General features: G+C 42.3%; 1 pseudogene; it reads left to right on the forward strand.

The window, feature by feature from the left end:
• Positions 1 to 2,270: 2,270 nt before the first annotated feature.
• LOC102848701 lies at positions 2,271 to 3,409 on the forward strand (annotated as a pseudogene).
• The last annotated feature ends 13,191 nt before the right edge of the window (positions 3,410 to 16,600 follow it).

Genomic DNA, 16,600 nt, shown 5'->3' on the forward strand with positions numbered 1-16,600 from the left:
TGTTCCTTAGGGTATATTCCTAGCAGTGGAATAGCTAGGGCATATGGAATTTCAATGTTCAGCTTTTTGAGGAAGCTCCAAACTGCACCAGAGACTCTGGGACATAGGTGTCCCGTAAAAATCCTTATTATGTCAATGAATAATTTTCATTTCATTAAAAACGGTGTTCATAGCTGAAAACATATGATTTCGACAAAATTCAAAGCAGAAAAAAATTTATTCTTAAAAGGAATGACATTGTAGTTTTCATTTCAGTTGCTGTGTGCTCATTGTTAACATTTGAAAATAAAGTTGATTTTTATGTATTGTTTGAAGGGGAAAAAATCCACCTCATCAAAAGCAACAGAGAACCTTGACAGTAGGAACCCATACCAGGAACACCTCTCTACTACAGAAGCAGGAGACATCTTGGTCATCATTGAATTAAAATCCTTTCTTTTATAAATCACATAGTCTGTGTGGATTTGCATCGCTAACCCAAAGGCCGTGCCTCTCTGGGTGTTCAAATTCACCAGCAGTCTCTCAGGAGACATGAGAAGTCCCCTCTTGTTCAATTTGTAGCCTCAGACACCTAATGGAGGGGTCAGGTCAGCTATGAGCTGATTCCTACTTGATAACAATGAACTTGGGCTGTTTGTTAAGTTTATACATGTAGAAACTGAGTGAAGAGAAAGAGATGACTCCTTTTAGAAACTAAGCCTGGACAAAAACTCTAGTTTTCAATTTACCAATTCAGTAATATATATAATTTGCTATGCATTATTCATTATTTAGTTGGAAAACCTGATCCTTGATTTCAGTTTCCTTCTTAGTCACACAGACATCAATTAGGCTGTCCCCTGACTGGAGATGAGTGCTGACAATCAATTAGTAGGCTATTTTTCCCGTGGTGCTCTTAGGGAATGCCAGGCCCTGCTGGTTTTATCTTCTGATGGGAATCTCCTCTCTGAGCTGACCCTAGGATGTGGGCTGGAATCATTGGGAATTGAATGCATGGCTTCCAGCAGGCTTTTGAGTGAGAGCTCCACCCTTTTCTTCCCAGATCAACCTTAAACCTGACATATTCAGATTCATTTATGAACTTAGCCTCTCTCTAAACCACAATTGCCTTTAAAGCCTAATAAATTTTTATTGCTCAATTGTTGGTTATGGGATGACAAAAAGAAAACCATATTTTAGTTTTCATCATGCATTGGGTCCAGGCCACACAGAAATTGCTAGTTTCTTGGATTTTTTTAAATTTTCCATGACATGAATAAAACAAGCAAAGGCTTGGCTTGTTTTACAGGCCAATAAATGCAGGTACAGCAGCTTGGAGAAGGTGGAAATCTAGGCTAAATCTGACTTCCACCTTAAAGAAAGAAATTGACTGTGTCAAGCCTTATATTTGACATTATTTGTATACCGAGACCCTAGTTCCAGCTGGAGTAGGGTCTTCTAGTTGCAAAGACCTGTCAACAAACTACGGTTTCAAGGGTTGTGAAAGACCTTTCTCGGAGGTCACCTGAAATCATACAAATCCAAGTTTGGTATATAACTTTAAATTGTCACCCAACTCAACCAAATACCCTTCAAACTCTGTGAAGTGACTCCATAACATGCATAAAATCCAAGCTCTGGTTTCTGCTATCTGTCGGACATACACTGAAGCTTACTTTCTACCTGACACCTGGTGCAGAGGTGAGCACTTCTTTCCCTCACAATATTCTCCTTCTTTGGAGTCACATTGTCCTGTTTTTCTCAGCTCTGTGGCCTTGATCTGGGACTATCTCTGAACTGGATCAGGCCATAAAAAGTGGGCTGGACTTGGAGTATGGAGAGAAAAGAACTTGGATTTGCTTAAGAATTGTCTGTCCTAGCTGGTAGACAGGTTTCTTCGAAAGGGCTGTACTCCAGCGTCTCTCAGTAAAAACTCATTGGGGAAAGGAGAGAAGTATATCAGTACTAGAAAGAAAGACATGTAATATGTTCTGATTATGGTGCATGTGTCTAGATGGATTCTGGTTAAGACCTAAGAAAATAGATTCTGCAGCTGAGAATTCTAGAGTGGAAAGATCCTAGAAATGAGGATTTGATAACTCCTATCACCTGGAAAGGGTTACATCCCAGGAAAGCTGTTATTCCAGAAGTCAAGCCTATTATGTGGGAAAGATGAGGACTAAGAGTCCGAGAGACGAATAAAATCTTAATAATAATAAAAAAGAGGTCGGCGGAGGCCTCTTTGCGAGGAGAACGCGCGGGTCGGTGCTGCGGCCGGCCGTGGAGCCGCTATGGGCTCACCGGGCCCGGGGCTGCGCGAGCACCAGCCTAGAATCAGGATCGAAACTTCACGGTGGCTGACCAAGACCCCGGGGGGCATTAGCCTTCTCCAGCAGATGGTGGCTTCAGGCACTGGGTCACCTCTCTCTTTATGACACTGCTGGACGTGGTGAAGGTGCGTCTGCAGTCCCAGCGCTCTTTAGGAGCCAGTGATCCAACATCTCCCTATAGACACTGGAGCATCTCCTACACCAAACTGTCGTCCCCTCTCCAACCTGCTGGGAAGTGCCTCCTGTACTGCAATGGAGTCCTGGAGCCAGTGTACCTGTGCCCTAAGGGGGCCCGCTGTGCTACCGGTTTCAGGATCCCACCCGCTTCACTGGCACCATGGATGCCTTTGTAAAGATAGTGAAGCATGAAGGCACCAGGACCCTCTGGAGTGGTCTCCCAGCCACCCTGGTGATGACTGTGCTGGCCACCGCTATTTACTTCACTGCCTATATGACCAACTCAAGACCTTCCTGTGGGGGCGAAACTTGACATCTGTGCACCCATCGTGGCTGGCGCTCTGGCCCGATTGGGCACAGTGACTGTGATCAGCCCCCTGGAGCTGGTGCGGACGAAGCTGCAGGCTCAGCATGTGTCGTACCCAGAGCTGAGGGCCTCTGTTCAGGCTGCAGTGGCTCAGGGAGGCTGGTGCTCTCTGTGGCTGGGCTGGGGGCCCACTGCCCTTCGGGATGTGCCCTTCTCGGCTCTATATTGGTTCAGCTACGAGTTGTTGAAGAGCTGGCTAAGGGGGTCCAGGCCAAATGATCAGACATCTGTGGGCATCAGCTTCATAGCTGGCGGCATGTCAGGGACGGTGGCAGCCATCCTGACTCTGCCTTTTGATGTGGTGAAGACTCAGCGCCAGGTCCAGCTGGGAGCGATGGAGGCCTTGAGAGTGAGGCCTCCACATGTGAACTCTACCCGGGTGCTGCTGCGGAGGATCCGAGAGGATCCGAGCCGAGTCAGGGACAAGGGACTGTTGGCAGGCTTCCTCCCAAGGATCATCAAGGCCGCCCCCTCCTGTGCAGTCATGATCAGCGCTTATGAGTTTGGCAAAAGGTTTTTCCAGAAACTCAACCAGGAGCGACTGCAGGGCCCTTAAAAGGGGCCAGGGATTCAAGACCCACTCCCATCTGCTTCATGGATGGATGCAGGCAGGAGACTGAGCCAAATGCCTTTTCCTCAGCACTGCTTCCCTTTCCCCCTCTGGGTCCTCAGGGCCCCCCTCAGACATGGCTTTCTTTCTGCTGCTCCCCATTCCTGAGGCTCAAGGAGCATCACTTTTCTATCTCCCAAGTTCAAGACCAAATCTGCTGTCTGCCCACACCTTCATTTCCCTGTTGTTGTTTTTTTTCTGTAACTGGACCTGCCCCCAGGAACCAAACACCCTGGCTGGGCGTGCCTCAGTCTCCCTACCTCCATTAATTCCTTACATCTAAAAAAACAAAACAAAAAAAAGAATTGTCTGTCTTCCCTCTGTTGTACCACTAGGGACATTCCCTTGGTATTATGGTTTAGTACATCTCTGTTCTATTTCTTAATCTACCTCAAGGCCCACGGTAGTCCTGGCTACCTGCTGCATTTCAATAACATTGAACCTCAAAGAATTGATTTGATGAAATGAGTGTCTTTATTGTGACAGTTTACTTTGGTTCTTCAGAAGAACATCTTGAAACATCTAAACCTTGAGGAATCACCTTTACCCTAATTCCTCTCTCAGAGGGTTTAATACTTTTTTCTTAAGTTGATTGACATTTCCCAGGTAAGTTGGAAACAACTTGCCTTTTTGTCTGGCCTTGGGCTGCAACCTGCACTGTGATTGGCATGCATCTTGTAAGGATTGGTCAATGGACTTTGCAAGTGAGGTGAGCTGCAACCTAATATGTAAATGAGTGTCTGTGATCTGTCTAGAGGGCATTGGCCTCCTGGGGTAGGGCTATGCTTTGAAATTGACAAGAGGAGTGTGTGGGTGCATATGTAACCTAACAAAGATTTTTCAGATAGAAAGATTCAAGATAGAAGCTCTAGGAGTAAGTCAGTCACCTAAAAATGCTGAAACAGGTGAGCTTAATACTCAAGACAAGGAGAGGCCTGGAAAGGGCCTAGTGGCAAAGCCAGTGATGACAGATGGCAAGGCTAAGTGTAGCCTGTCCTGTCCTCCCCTGTTGCCCACAGGAGCCATCTACAGGCAGCCAAGAGGCCTGCATGGTCCATAGGATTAAAAGAGTGTTGGTGGTGTAGTGGAGGGCATAGAAGCCTCCCAAGAGGAGCTGAGAGCTATTCTGCATTGAAGAAGTCAGACATGTTTCCTGATCTAGATGTTTATGCATAAAGTAGCTCTGACAGGCCTAGTAGATAGTCATCCTGCCAACCCAAAGGTGCAGGGTTCGGATTCACTAGCTGTTCAGAGGAAAAAGATGGGCACTACCCTGTCATGTGATCTAAAAATCTATTGGAGGGTCAACTCTGGGTTGGTTCTGATTCAATGGCACATAACAACAAGAACAGCTTAATAAACCATTTAACTGTAAGTATAGTTCATTAATTCCGTGAGCTGTTGAAGCAAATTTCCAACTTGCAGGGAGTAGGAAAGAATTCTGAGGGGAGGGAGAGTGAATAACATTAGAGTTGAAATGATGCAGCAGCTTACAGAAGGAGGAAATCTGGACTCTATTTGACCTGCATCTCAAAGAAACTTACTGTGCAGATCCTTATATTTGACGTCATTTGTATACAGAGACCTTAGATTCAGCTTGAGTAGGACTTCCTGGTTGCAACCAACCAACCAACCAACCAACCAACCAACCAACAAACCAAACAAAAACCCCCAAACACCAAAACAACCACAACAACTGCTTTTGGTCAAATCTCAGCAAAAATGCAAAGCTAAAATAAGGAAATGAATGGAGACATATGGAACAAGTCAAAACACAGGAGTACAGCTATGTCTTGCGCCCTTTCAGGCACCAGTACCATTGATCAGAAACAAATGAAGGTCAAGAAGTGCTGCAGAAATGGTGACTCTCAGACCTTTCTTATTTCCGTTCACGATTCAGTGTCAGGAGAGAACATCTGTTGGAGTTAAGAAGCCCTCTCTGGGATGGATGGGGCATGATAGACAATTCACGAAGACTGTTTTCAGTGGGTTCTGCATAGTCCAAGGAAAAACAGGGTGAAGTATTACTTAGCAGAGCAAAGATGCTCACCGGCCAACAAGAATAGATGACTTTATGATCCCTTTACCTAACCCCAAGAGTGCAAATGGGTGGGAAGGCCGACAAGTTTGGTATGGTTTCCCCCCTCTGCAGGTTTTTGCTCTGATACTCAATGTGTCAGGAAAGGAGAGCAGGAATTCATCCACCACCGCAAGAGCTAAAGCCCAGGATTTGTCCCATAAGGATAAATACTGTATAAATCTATTGTTGTAGAAGGAGTGTAAGGATCCAGGAGGGGTGTGGGAGAGGCTGGAAGCAGAGGGATGTGAATGTGCAGGGGCAAGAGGGGATTAATCATTGGGCTGTACAATTTGATGGGTGGTGGGGGGAGGAAAATGGAAAGAATTTGTTCACATTTGTATTTGAATTTTGTATATAATCTATTAGGGGAAAAATTCTATCCTACTTACATTCTTCAAGATTAGACTACATTTTGTAAACTCAGTCTTTTATTTGTTGTAGACTTGAAAGGTAAAACCAACATTTTAAATTTTATTTTCAGAATTACGAGCCCTTTTAAAGCTGCAAAAAAGATTTTTCCAAGACCAGAGCACTAGAATGTGTGAAGAAGGAAATCACCTAAACCCAATAATGCCTTGAGAAATTGTTATGCATACAGTGCTAGAGGAAGCATTAAAGCTATGTTATTTCAAATCAGATGCAAAACTAGAAAGGAAATGATAAATATAGAACATAGACTCTAATAATTCTAATTCCATAGTCTCTTGATAAATTATCTATTCATTTATTCAATCTTAAATAGTGATCAAGTGCGTACTCTTGCCAGATAGAAGCTCTGGTGGTACAGCATTTAAGTATTTGATCCCGAACTAAAAGCTTGCAAAACCCACTTGCTGCTCTGATGGAAAAGGTGAGGCAATCAGCTTTCATAAAGATTCACAATGTTGGTAAAACTATGAGTATCCAAGGTTTCTTCTCTGCCCTGTGAGTCTCTATGAGTTGGAATTGAGATCAGAGTGTTTGTTCTTACCAGGCAGCATGGTGGATCCTGGGATTGCGCATAATCCCTGGTCTTGCTGGGAGTTTGCATTCGAGTGAAGGTCATAATTTAGTGTTGTGTGCGTTTAAAAGTAAAAGGGTAGTGTAAGTATTTATAACTATACCAAAAGCCATATATAGTAGAGAATCCCAAAGTTCACATTTCATATTTAGAATATGGTGTTTATTTCTCTAACATTTTCCCACTTTTTAACATGAATGTTCTTTCCCCCTAACATTGGTCTTCTTTCTTTTTTTTCCCCTTCAAGTTAGAAATGAGGAAATACTTTCCAACATTTGGATGTGGGTCTACTATTCCCAGCTTGTAGGGAATGGTGCTTTCAAGAAATTATAGTGCAACTCACCATGAAGCCTGGCTATTTCCCCCTAGTGCTTAGAAGTGAAAACTTCTGCTTGGGGTTTTTTCCAGATTGCCTGTTTATTGCTTATGTGGCAACAACAAGAGTTACTTGATGAAAAGTTCCATAACTTTACTGTCGACGAGAGACTGTCCAGGGAGCTTGCAGTAAACCAAATCCCTTGCCATTCAAGGCATCCCTGTTGGACAGAGGATAGCTGCTCAAAGGGTTTCAGGGCTGCAAATCTTTATGGAGTAGAAGCCTCATCCTTCTCCCACTGAGTGGCTGGTGGGTTCAAACCATGAAGCTTTTCACTAGGATTCAAACTCTTAAACCCACAGTGGTACCAAGGTTCTTCAAAAGGCTCCTTCAAAGTAGTCCACAGTGTACAAAAGGATGAGAACCACTAGTAATGCAATTGAAGATTGTACTGGGCAAAAAAGTCTTGATTTTATTCTGTAGATCAACAAAAGCAGACCAAAAGTTTGAGCTTAGCTTTGGGGAAACTACCAGGTACTGTGGTTACATTTAAAGTAAATATCAATGTCTATTTGGCTAGTGTTCTGATTTAAAAAAAATTATGAATGTTGGTTAAAATTTTAATTGCATAAGACATTTATATTCCAGCAGTGTATATTTAGGAGTTATTATTTTTAGATAATTTTCCACATTTCAGAGTTTTAATAATTCAGGAAGCTTTCTGCCTCTTGTATGGTGTAAGGTTTTTTTGTATCAGCAGTGAATTACAAATGGGTTTCATCTCGCCAAATCTGATTGATTGGTTTCCCTAGAGTCCTGGATTGAGAAGAATCCTGAGGCGAATGAAACCCGATCCTATAAGAGAAACTGCTACATGTACTTGGCTGATGTCTTGCATAATTTATTTCCCTGTTTTGTAAACTATAAAGCAAGGTCAGAAGTACCCGTGCTGTGACCACAGTCAAGATCTGCAAACCAAGGGAATGATTAGCAGACACATCAATATTGTTCCATTATAGAGAGTCATTTGTTACCTTGATCGTACATAGCCATCCATTGATTCAAATGACCCACAATATTAACCGTCATGCATCCCCTCCAAACATATGTCAACTTTGCCATGGTCTTCAATGTTATGTAATTATCACATGTGCTGTAAATCTTAATGTCTATGATGTTTATGAGGCTGCATTAGAATCAGGTGGATAATAATGTCATCACCTCCCACAATGTGACTGGATGCAATGAGCCTCTCAGTAAAGGGATTAAGGTGGAATGCAGCACTCAATCCCATCACAGTCCTGAATGGATAGAAAGGGAGTTTCCCTGAGGTATGAAAGGGATGCAGCACCTTTTTATGTGCTCTACCAGAGATTAAAGAGGAGAGAATTAAGTAGGCAGTGAAGGAGGTGCTTTAATATCAGTAAGATACCAATGAGGAAAAAAAAAGCTAAAGTGGAGTTTGTTCTTTGTACCCAAGTTCCTGTACAGGGAGATTCCCAGAACTGGGAGACAGAAAAAAAAACAAAAACCCGTCCCAGGACCAGCAGCTTTAATCTGGACTTCTAACTTCCTACACTGTGAGATAAAGACACCCTAGTGGCCTCGAGAGCTGTGCTGCTAACCCAAAGGGGAGACCTTGATGCGGTTCAAATCTCCCAAACTCTGCAGGAGAAAGATGGACAATCTCCTCCTGTGTGATTTACCTCCAAAAACCTGCTGGAGGGTCAGCTATGCGTCATTTCCAGCTTGACAACAATGAGATTTTTTTGAGAGTAAACGGTGAGAGAATATTGTTTGTAAAAACCATCCACTTAAGTTATCTCTGGTATAGCAGCTCTAGATAACTAAGACATGGCCAGAAATGAAAATGTGGAGGGACTCTAATTCCTTGTTAGAAATGGGAAGGCTTAGACAAACTCCAGGTTGTGAAGTTCAGGAATCCCTGATGATTTCGTTGAATCTGGAAAGGTTAATTAGCAAGGCAAGGTAAAAGTAGTATAGGACTTGCTGCCAATGGTCACTGCTCAGCAGCTAGTCAGAAAATCATACTTTATCCCTGAGACTTGGTTTCTTTATCTCTAAAAGAAGGATAATAATCTGTTGTTATTTTGTACTGTCAAGTCAGAACTGACCCATAGCTGACCCTCCAGTGGGTTTTCAGAGGCAGATTAATTAATTGCATGGGAGATTGCCCATCCTTCTCCTGCAAAGCACATGGTGGATTCAAACCACATGCCTTTGGGATTGCAGCACAGTTTCTTACCACTGGATCACCGGAGCTCCTTAATAATAATAATCTGCCCTGTAGTTAATAATAATAAAAAAGTTGCTTTACAGTTGATTCTGGCTCATGACACCTCTGGAAGTATCAGAGTAAGACTGTGCTCCATGGGACAGTCAGTGAATGGATGACCTTTCAACAATAGGGAGCTAGGTCTTTCTTCCAAAATATTTTTTGTATGGACTTGAACCTCTGACCTTTCAATTAGCAGTTAGCCATATGCAGCCCCCCGGGACTCACGCTAATATTAAGTATATACAGAAAAGGGGTGGTTCAGGACAGCAACTCAAACAGTAGCTATTGTTGCTATAGAAGTGTAAATTGCTGGATTTCTTTAAAATTACTTTCTTAACAGGTCCTTCCCCCAACCCAACATACTTCTAGGAACATTTGTATTCAAGAAGATTGATGACTGTGTCAGCTATTTCTGACTATATTTAAATAAAATAGCATAACCCACTCCCCACAAAAACTACTTAACCTCAGAGTGGAGCTGTCAAATTCAACAAATATAAGTATAAATTGCCCAGTTAAATTGGGATTGCAGATAAGCAACAAATGCTGTTTCAGTGTAACTATGTCTGTGTAATGTTTGTTTGTATATATATATATATTTTTTTTTTTTCTGGCAAGAGAGTCTTACCCTATGTAAAAGGATTGTGTAGAGTTGTGATGAATTACTAGTATATCCAGAATCTACTCTTCACTCAAGACTTGAAGCAAGCTGCCCGTTGATACCTGCACTGCCCAGTTTAAATCAGCCTTACCACCTCAGTAGCTACTGAAGCAGGAGAGTACATGGAACATAAGAAATGATTCAGAACAGATGTATAACTCCGAAAACAGACAAACTCTGGGCTCGGGGAAAGATGGTGTTTGCAGCACACTTTCACATGACTCTTGTAATTTTGGCAACTCTTAGAAACAGATCTCTTTAAGTGGAAGTTGCTTTTTAAAATCCAATTTGTGCTTAGACATGTCTCTGGAGGAGTCTTACCAAGAACTATGCAGACGTGACTTATTGAATGGAATGATTTTCTATTTCCCTTTAGAATTTCAAAGATGCAAATTCAGGTAGGAAATGATCAGGGCTAGAGTGGTTTGCCCTTCAACAAAGATTTCATCTCTGTTTCCATGGCGACAGGGAAGCGGTCTGCATCTCAGCCTTTGACACTACATGGGACAGACACTCAGCCAGCAGAAAAAACTTTTCTTTATCATCTGCCCATAATGGAAACAAACAAGAAAACAAAAAATCCACATCTGAAAGATAAGAAACAATCGCTGTTTTAATCCACTTGGCTATACGAAATCCAAACCTCGCTGTTGTTGGGTCAATCTGACTCACTGTGGCCCTATGAGGCAGAGCAGCACCACCCCAGGGTCTCCAAAGCCGTAATCTTTACAGGAGCACGTTGCTTCATCTTCCTCTCAATTAATGACCCGTGAGTTTGAAATACCAACCTTTTCGTTAGCAACCCAACATTTAACCCTCCAAGCTGGTTGTTAGTTAGCCTTCGAGTCAAGTATGACCCATAACGACCCTACGAAAAACGGAACTAAACCCTGTCCTATCCTGTGCCGTCCTCAGACCTTCTGACACACTACAGCCTATTGCAGCAGTCACCGTGTCAATCCACCTGGTCGAGGGTCTTCCTCTCCTTTGCTAACCCTCTGCCTTTCCGCATCACGTCTCTCTGGTTAGGAAATTTAGCTGTTTAACCCTCTGCCTTTCCGCATCACGTCTCTCTGGTTAGGAAATTTAGCTGTTAAGTGAAAATTTAGGTGTCTGAGCCATCTGAGGTGCCTCAGAAGAAAGATCTGCTGATCTACCTCTGAAAAGCCAGTCACTGGAATCCTCATGATGTAAATGTAGTTTCCTTGAGTTGGAGTCAGCCTGAAGGCAGCTAGTTCCAGTAGGTCTTTATGGTCTTGCCCACAGAATCTACTTTACCTTTTATTCATTGTAAATACAATTCAGAAGTATTAGCCTTATCCTGCTGATTAATTTTAAAAATAACACACTAACAAGCACCTAGTCCATTAAAATGGTTCAAATGTGTGAGTACACCAGTGATCGAGGGGGATGATTGGTTTATTTAAAGTCCTCTTGTGGAAATTCAGGTCAAAGTTCTCACAGTATTTGATTCTATGGATGCTCTTTGATAGCTTCTACAGTCAAAGTATTAAATGTGACAATATTTGTAACATCTTCTTTGCTCTGTTAGAGTCACATGAACAAATTTAGAAGTCAGACTGTGATTCCCATTCCAATTCTGTTGCATACTAAAAACCTGACTTTGGGCAACTTTTAAAACCTCTGTACACCTCAGTTTCTTTACTTGTGTAATGGATAAAATAATAGCAGTGGTAATGGGATTGCTATGAGATTTTTCTACACACACACACACACACACACACACACACACACACACACACACATATTCTGAGCACTCTTCCTGTGCATGCTTTCTAAATGTTGTTTTTCCCTTTTGACAAATATTCATCAAGTACCAAATGCCAAATGCAACAGACACAGACAGCCCTGCCCCCATGGATCTTACCATCTGGCTTTTATAATTTTTGTCTCCATGTATCCTTCAAAATAGATTTGATTATTTGGAGGCTAAAGTCCTCTTAGGAAAATTTGTTAAGAATGGGCCAAAGCCATCACATAATAAGAATTATTAAGAAGACGCTTGATAGATTACCAGTGTTGCTCATTGTCTTAGATTTTTAGTACAGTTGGAATAGTAATACCTCAAGTGGGTGGTTTTTATAATTAGGGCACTCTGGTGGCTTAGTGGTAAGGAGTTGCTTTGCCAAACTAAAGGGATGCAGTATGAATCTCTTAGCTGCTTTATGGGTGAAAGGCGGTAGTCCCTCCCATGTGATTAACTACTTCTTGGCCCTGTTGGAACAGTAATACCTCAGGTGGGTTGCTTTTATAATCAGAAATCTATTTTCTCAGTTTCTGAGGCTAGCTATCTGAATTTAGGGCACCAGATCTAAGAAAAAGCAGTCTCTTTCTCTCTCTACCCTGGAGGAAGTTCCTTATCTCAGATTCACTATCACCAACATTCCTTGGTTGATGCCAGTCTACACATGGCATCTATCTTTCACCCGTTTGTATTTGCATGTCTGCACTGCTCTTCATATAACTCAGAAGTAATTAGGTTTAGGACACACCTTGCACTAATGTGGCTTCATCAACACAACAAAGACAACTCTTTCTAAATGGGATATCATCCACAGGCGTAGAGATCAGGACGTCTGCCCAAATTCTGGGGAGACACAGCTTTACCCAAGAAAGTAATTTTAATGTTTGGAAACAAAACCTTACATGAATATACAATTTTATTCTTCCAGAAAGATTCTCATGTCAAGTATCATTTGTATTGTTGTGACAAATGTGTACAGTTGGCGGGGCAGACAGTGACATATAAAGAAAAATCTGTGCACAGAGCCACAACAGGACTTTAATGATCTCACTCCCACCCTGTGTGCTTCCCACTCCACCCTTCTGTTCACATTTCATCCTAGGTTTTGTGAAGCTTCCATGGGGATGCAAGTATATTCCATTTTCCCCCTAGAATTGTTGTTGTTGTTATGTGCCATTCAGTTGCCTGCGACTCATAGCGACCCTATGTACAAAGCCCTAAACCCTGCTCTATCCTGTGCCAATCCAACTGTCTCTGACACACCTTCCCCCATTACCCCCAGTCACTGAATCAATCCATCTCATAGAGGGCCTTCCTCTACTGTGCTGTCCCTCCACCCTTCCAAGCGTGGTCCCTCTTCAAGGACTGGTCCCTCTTTGCAACATGTCCAAAGTACATCAGACAAAGCTTCAGAATCCTTGCCTCCAAGAAACAGCCTGGTTTAACCCTCTCTAGGATGAACCTGTTTGTTCTCTTAGCAGTCCATGGTATATTCAATACTCTTCTCCAACACCACAGCTCAAAGGCCTCAGTTTTCCTTCTATTATTCCTAATAATCATCCAGCTCTCTGATGCATAACTAGTGATTGCAAAGACCATGGCCTGCATCAGGTGCACCTTAGTCTCCAGAGTGACATCATTGTTCTTAATTACTTTGGAGAGGTCTCTTAACAGCAGACTTCCCCATCGCAATACATCTTTTAATTTCCTGGCTGCTGGTACCAAGATTGTGGAGCTAAGCAAACTAAAGCTGTTAACAATCTCAATTTCTTCACCCTCTATCATGATGCTGCCAGTTGGCCCAGTGGTGAGAATCTTTGTGTTCTTGATACTGAGCCTCCATCCACATTGAAGGCTGTAGTCCTTGACTTTCTGCAACAAGTGCTTCAGGTCCTCCTCAGTTTCAGCAAGCAGGGTTGTATCATTTGAATATCGCAGACTGTTGATGAATCTTCCTCCAATCCTGATACTACATTTCTCCTCATAGAGCCCAGATTCCCGGATAATCTGTTCTGCATATAGATTGAAAAGATATGGGGATAGGACACATCCCTGGTGTACACCCTTCCCAATTTTGAACCATGCAGTATTTCCTTGCTTTGTTCTGACAACTGCCTCCTAGTCCAAGTATAGGTTTCGCATTAGCATGTAATAAGTGTTCTGGGATTCTCATTCTTCTCAGAGTTAGCCACAGTTTGTTGAAATCCACACAGTCAAACGCCTTTGCATAATCAATGAAATACAGATAGATATTCCTCTGGTACTCCCTACTCTCAGCCAAGATCCATCACAAGAAGAATTTCATGAAACAACCTATGAGCAAGAAGAGCCTATGGTGATGAAGGAAGAAGTTCAAGCTGCTTTGAAAAAGCTGGTAACAAATAAGGTCCCAGAAATTGATGATATACCAATTGACATATTTCAACTAACAGGTGCTGCCCTAGATGTGCTCACCAAGGAATCTGGAGGACAATCACCTGGCCAGCTGACTAGAAGAGATATTTATTTGTTCCCATTCCAAAGAAAGGTGATCTGACAGAGTGTGGAAATTACTGAACAGTATCATTAATATCACGCACAAGCAAGATTCTACTGAAGATTATCCAAAAACAACTGGGACAGCACATCAACAGATAACTGCCAGAAGTGTAGGCTGGTTTTAGAAGGGGTCGTGGTACTAATGTTAGATGGATCTTGGCTTTCAGATTTAGAAACTGCTTTTAAAAGACATGGTGATAAAGTAATGTGATAAAGTAGATTATTTTCTCTACAGTTTTCAGTTCCACTTTAGAGTCTTAGAGATTTTAGAAACATTCCTTCTCACTATATAAAAGTCTTGGGAGGATTTTACAACCCCAAAATCATGAATGTGAGGCCTTTCAGCCTTCCAGCCTCTATGAAGATGCATCTTAGCATGTGTTTTCTTCAGTTGCATATAAAGCAGAACTTGGACTGAAAGAATGAATGAGAGAAAGATCACTGACTTTTTTGGGGTTAACATAATCATGTGAAGCAGGACAGTATTTCCTGGGAACTGCTCTGGCTTCTCCAGGTCACCAGTCTCCAGCAAAGTGAAGGTGACTTATGGTATCATGACAACTGTAAGTCTAGGTGGCGTCCTAACTCAATATTTTAGGAAAGACTAACCTACTTTTAGGGAGCTCTGGTGGTCTAGGGGCAAGAAGCTGCACTGTAATCCCATAGTCATGTTGTTCAAGGCCACCAGCTGCTCTGTGGGAGAAGGATGGGCAATCTCCTCCTATGTGACAGAAAAGTATGGAGTATTTCTGAGTTCTTTTAGATGATGAGACCAAGGCTCAGTGCCCCATTTGATCTGTAGGCATGTTTTGATTTTTTTTTTCCTGACTATGGTCATATTTTGGAGCCTTGCTGGTGGTGCACCAAGTAAGCACCTACTGGCCATTTAAAGGGTTGGTGGTTCAAACCCACCCAGTGGCTCCACAGGAGAAAGACTTTGAGATTTGCTTCTGTAAAGATTACAGCCTATTAAGCTGGATGGAGACAGTTCTGTCCTGTCAAATAGCAGTCAATTTGCTTAAGAATAGACCCCATGGCATCCAACAACAACAACAAGCCCTTGCAATTCAGCATTTGGTAGCTGATGGAAAGATTGGCCTTTTGAGCCCATCCAGCAGCTTCATAGGATAAACACCCGGCAATCTGCTCCTGTAAAGATTACAGGATAGGATGGAGGGATGAAATTATGCAACAATGGATATATATATTTATTTTTAAGTGAACTGAGGTGGGGATGGAGGAACAATCCAACTTTTATGCAAACTTCTGTTAAAATCACAATTTAAAAGTAAAGGGGGGGGAGAATAAAGATTACAGTCAAGAAAGATCTATGGGTCAGTTCTTTTCTATTACATGCAATCACTTTGAGTAAAGGGAGGAAAAACAACTCTATGGCACCTAACAGCACCACAAAAATGTCATACCTAGAGGGGAGGGGATGTTTTTGAGAAGCTGGACTATATGAAGAGGAAAGAAACACCAGGATCGGAGGAAGAATCGTTGATAGCCTGCACTGTGCAGGTAGCACAATCTTGCTTGTTGAAAGTGAGGAGGACTTGGAACACTTGCAGAAGATCAAATACTGCAGCCTTCAGTATGAATTACCTCCCCACGCCAAGAAAACAAAAATTCTCACCGCTGGAATGATAGGCAATATGATAATAGATGGAGAAAAGGAAGGTTGAAATATCTGTAACTTCATCTCACTTGGGTCCACAGTCAACAGCCTTGGTACCAGCAGTCAGAAATCAGGAGACACACTGCACTGGGAAAGTCTTCAGTCAGAGACCTCTCCAAATTATTGAGGGGCAATAATATGAATTTAAGGACTAATGTGCACCTGACTCAGGCCAAGATCTTTTCAATCACTTGCTATGCTTCTGAGAGCTGGAGAATGAATAAGGATGACAGAAGAATTGATGCCTTTGAGCTGTGATGTTGGAGAGGAGTACAGAATATCCTATGGACTTCCAAAAGAACAAACAAATATGTTTTGGAAAAAATGAAATGTGGCCAGAATGCTTCTTGGAAACAAAAATGATAAAATTTTGTCTCACATTCTTCGGACATGTTGCTAGGAGAGGCTATTCCTTGGAGTGGGACATCATGCTTGGAAAGGAGGAGGGTTGACAAAAGAGATGAAGACCCTCAACTAGATGGATTGACATAGTGACTGCTGCAATGGGCTTGAGTGTATCAGCGATTGTGAGGACGGCACAGGATAGGGCAGGGTTTACATCAGTTGTGCATTAGATCCCCATGGGTAATACTCATCTTGACAGCACATTACAAAAACTATATATATATATAATGTTTGCAATTATAGCAGCCAAGAGTAGAGTTAGTTCAAGGAAATCACCTTCCTTGCTGAGGAAGGAAGAACGGAAAAAATATGCATCCTTGATAATCCCTTTGAACCACTAAATAAATCATCCTGCAATGCACCATCTCCAGACTGTTGAATGAGACAATGCAATT

This window comes from Elephantulus edwardii, unplaced genomic scaffold (assembly GCF_000299155.1).
Source record: "Elephantulus edwardii isolate Elephantulus edwardi_28Jun2011 unplaced genomic scaffold, EleEdw1.0 scaffold00113, whole genome shotgun sequence".
Classification (NCBI taxonomy): domain Eukaryota; kingdom Metazoa; phylum Chordata; class Mammalia; order Macroscelidea; family Macroscelididae; genus Elephantulus; species Elephantulus edwardii.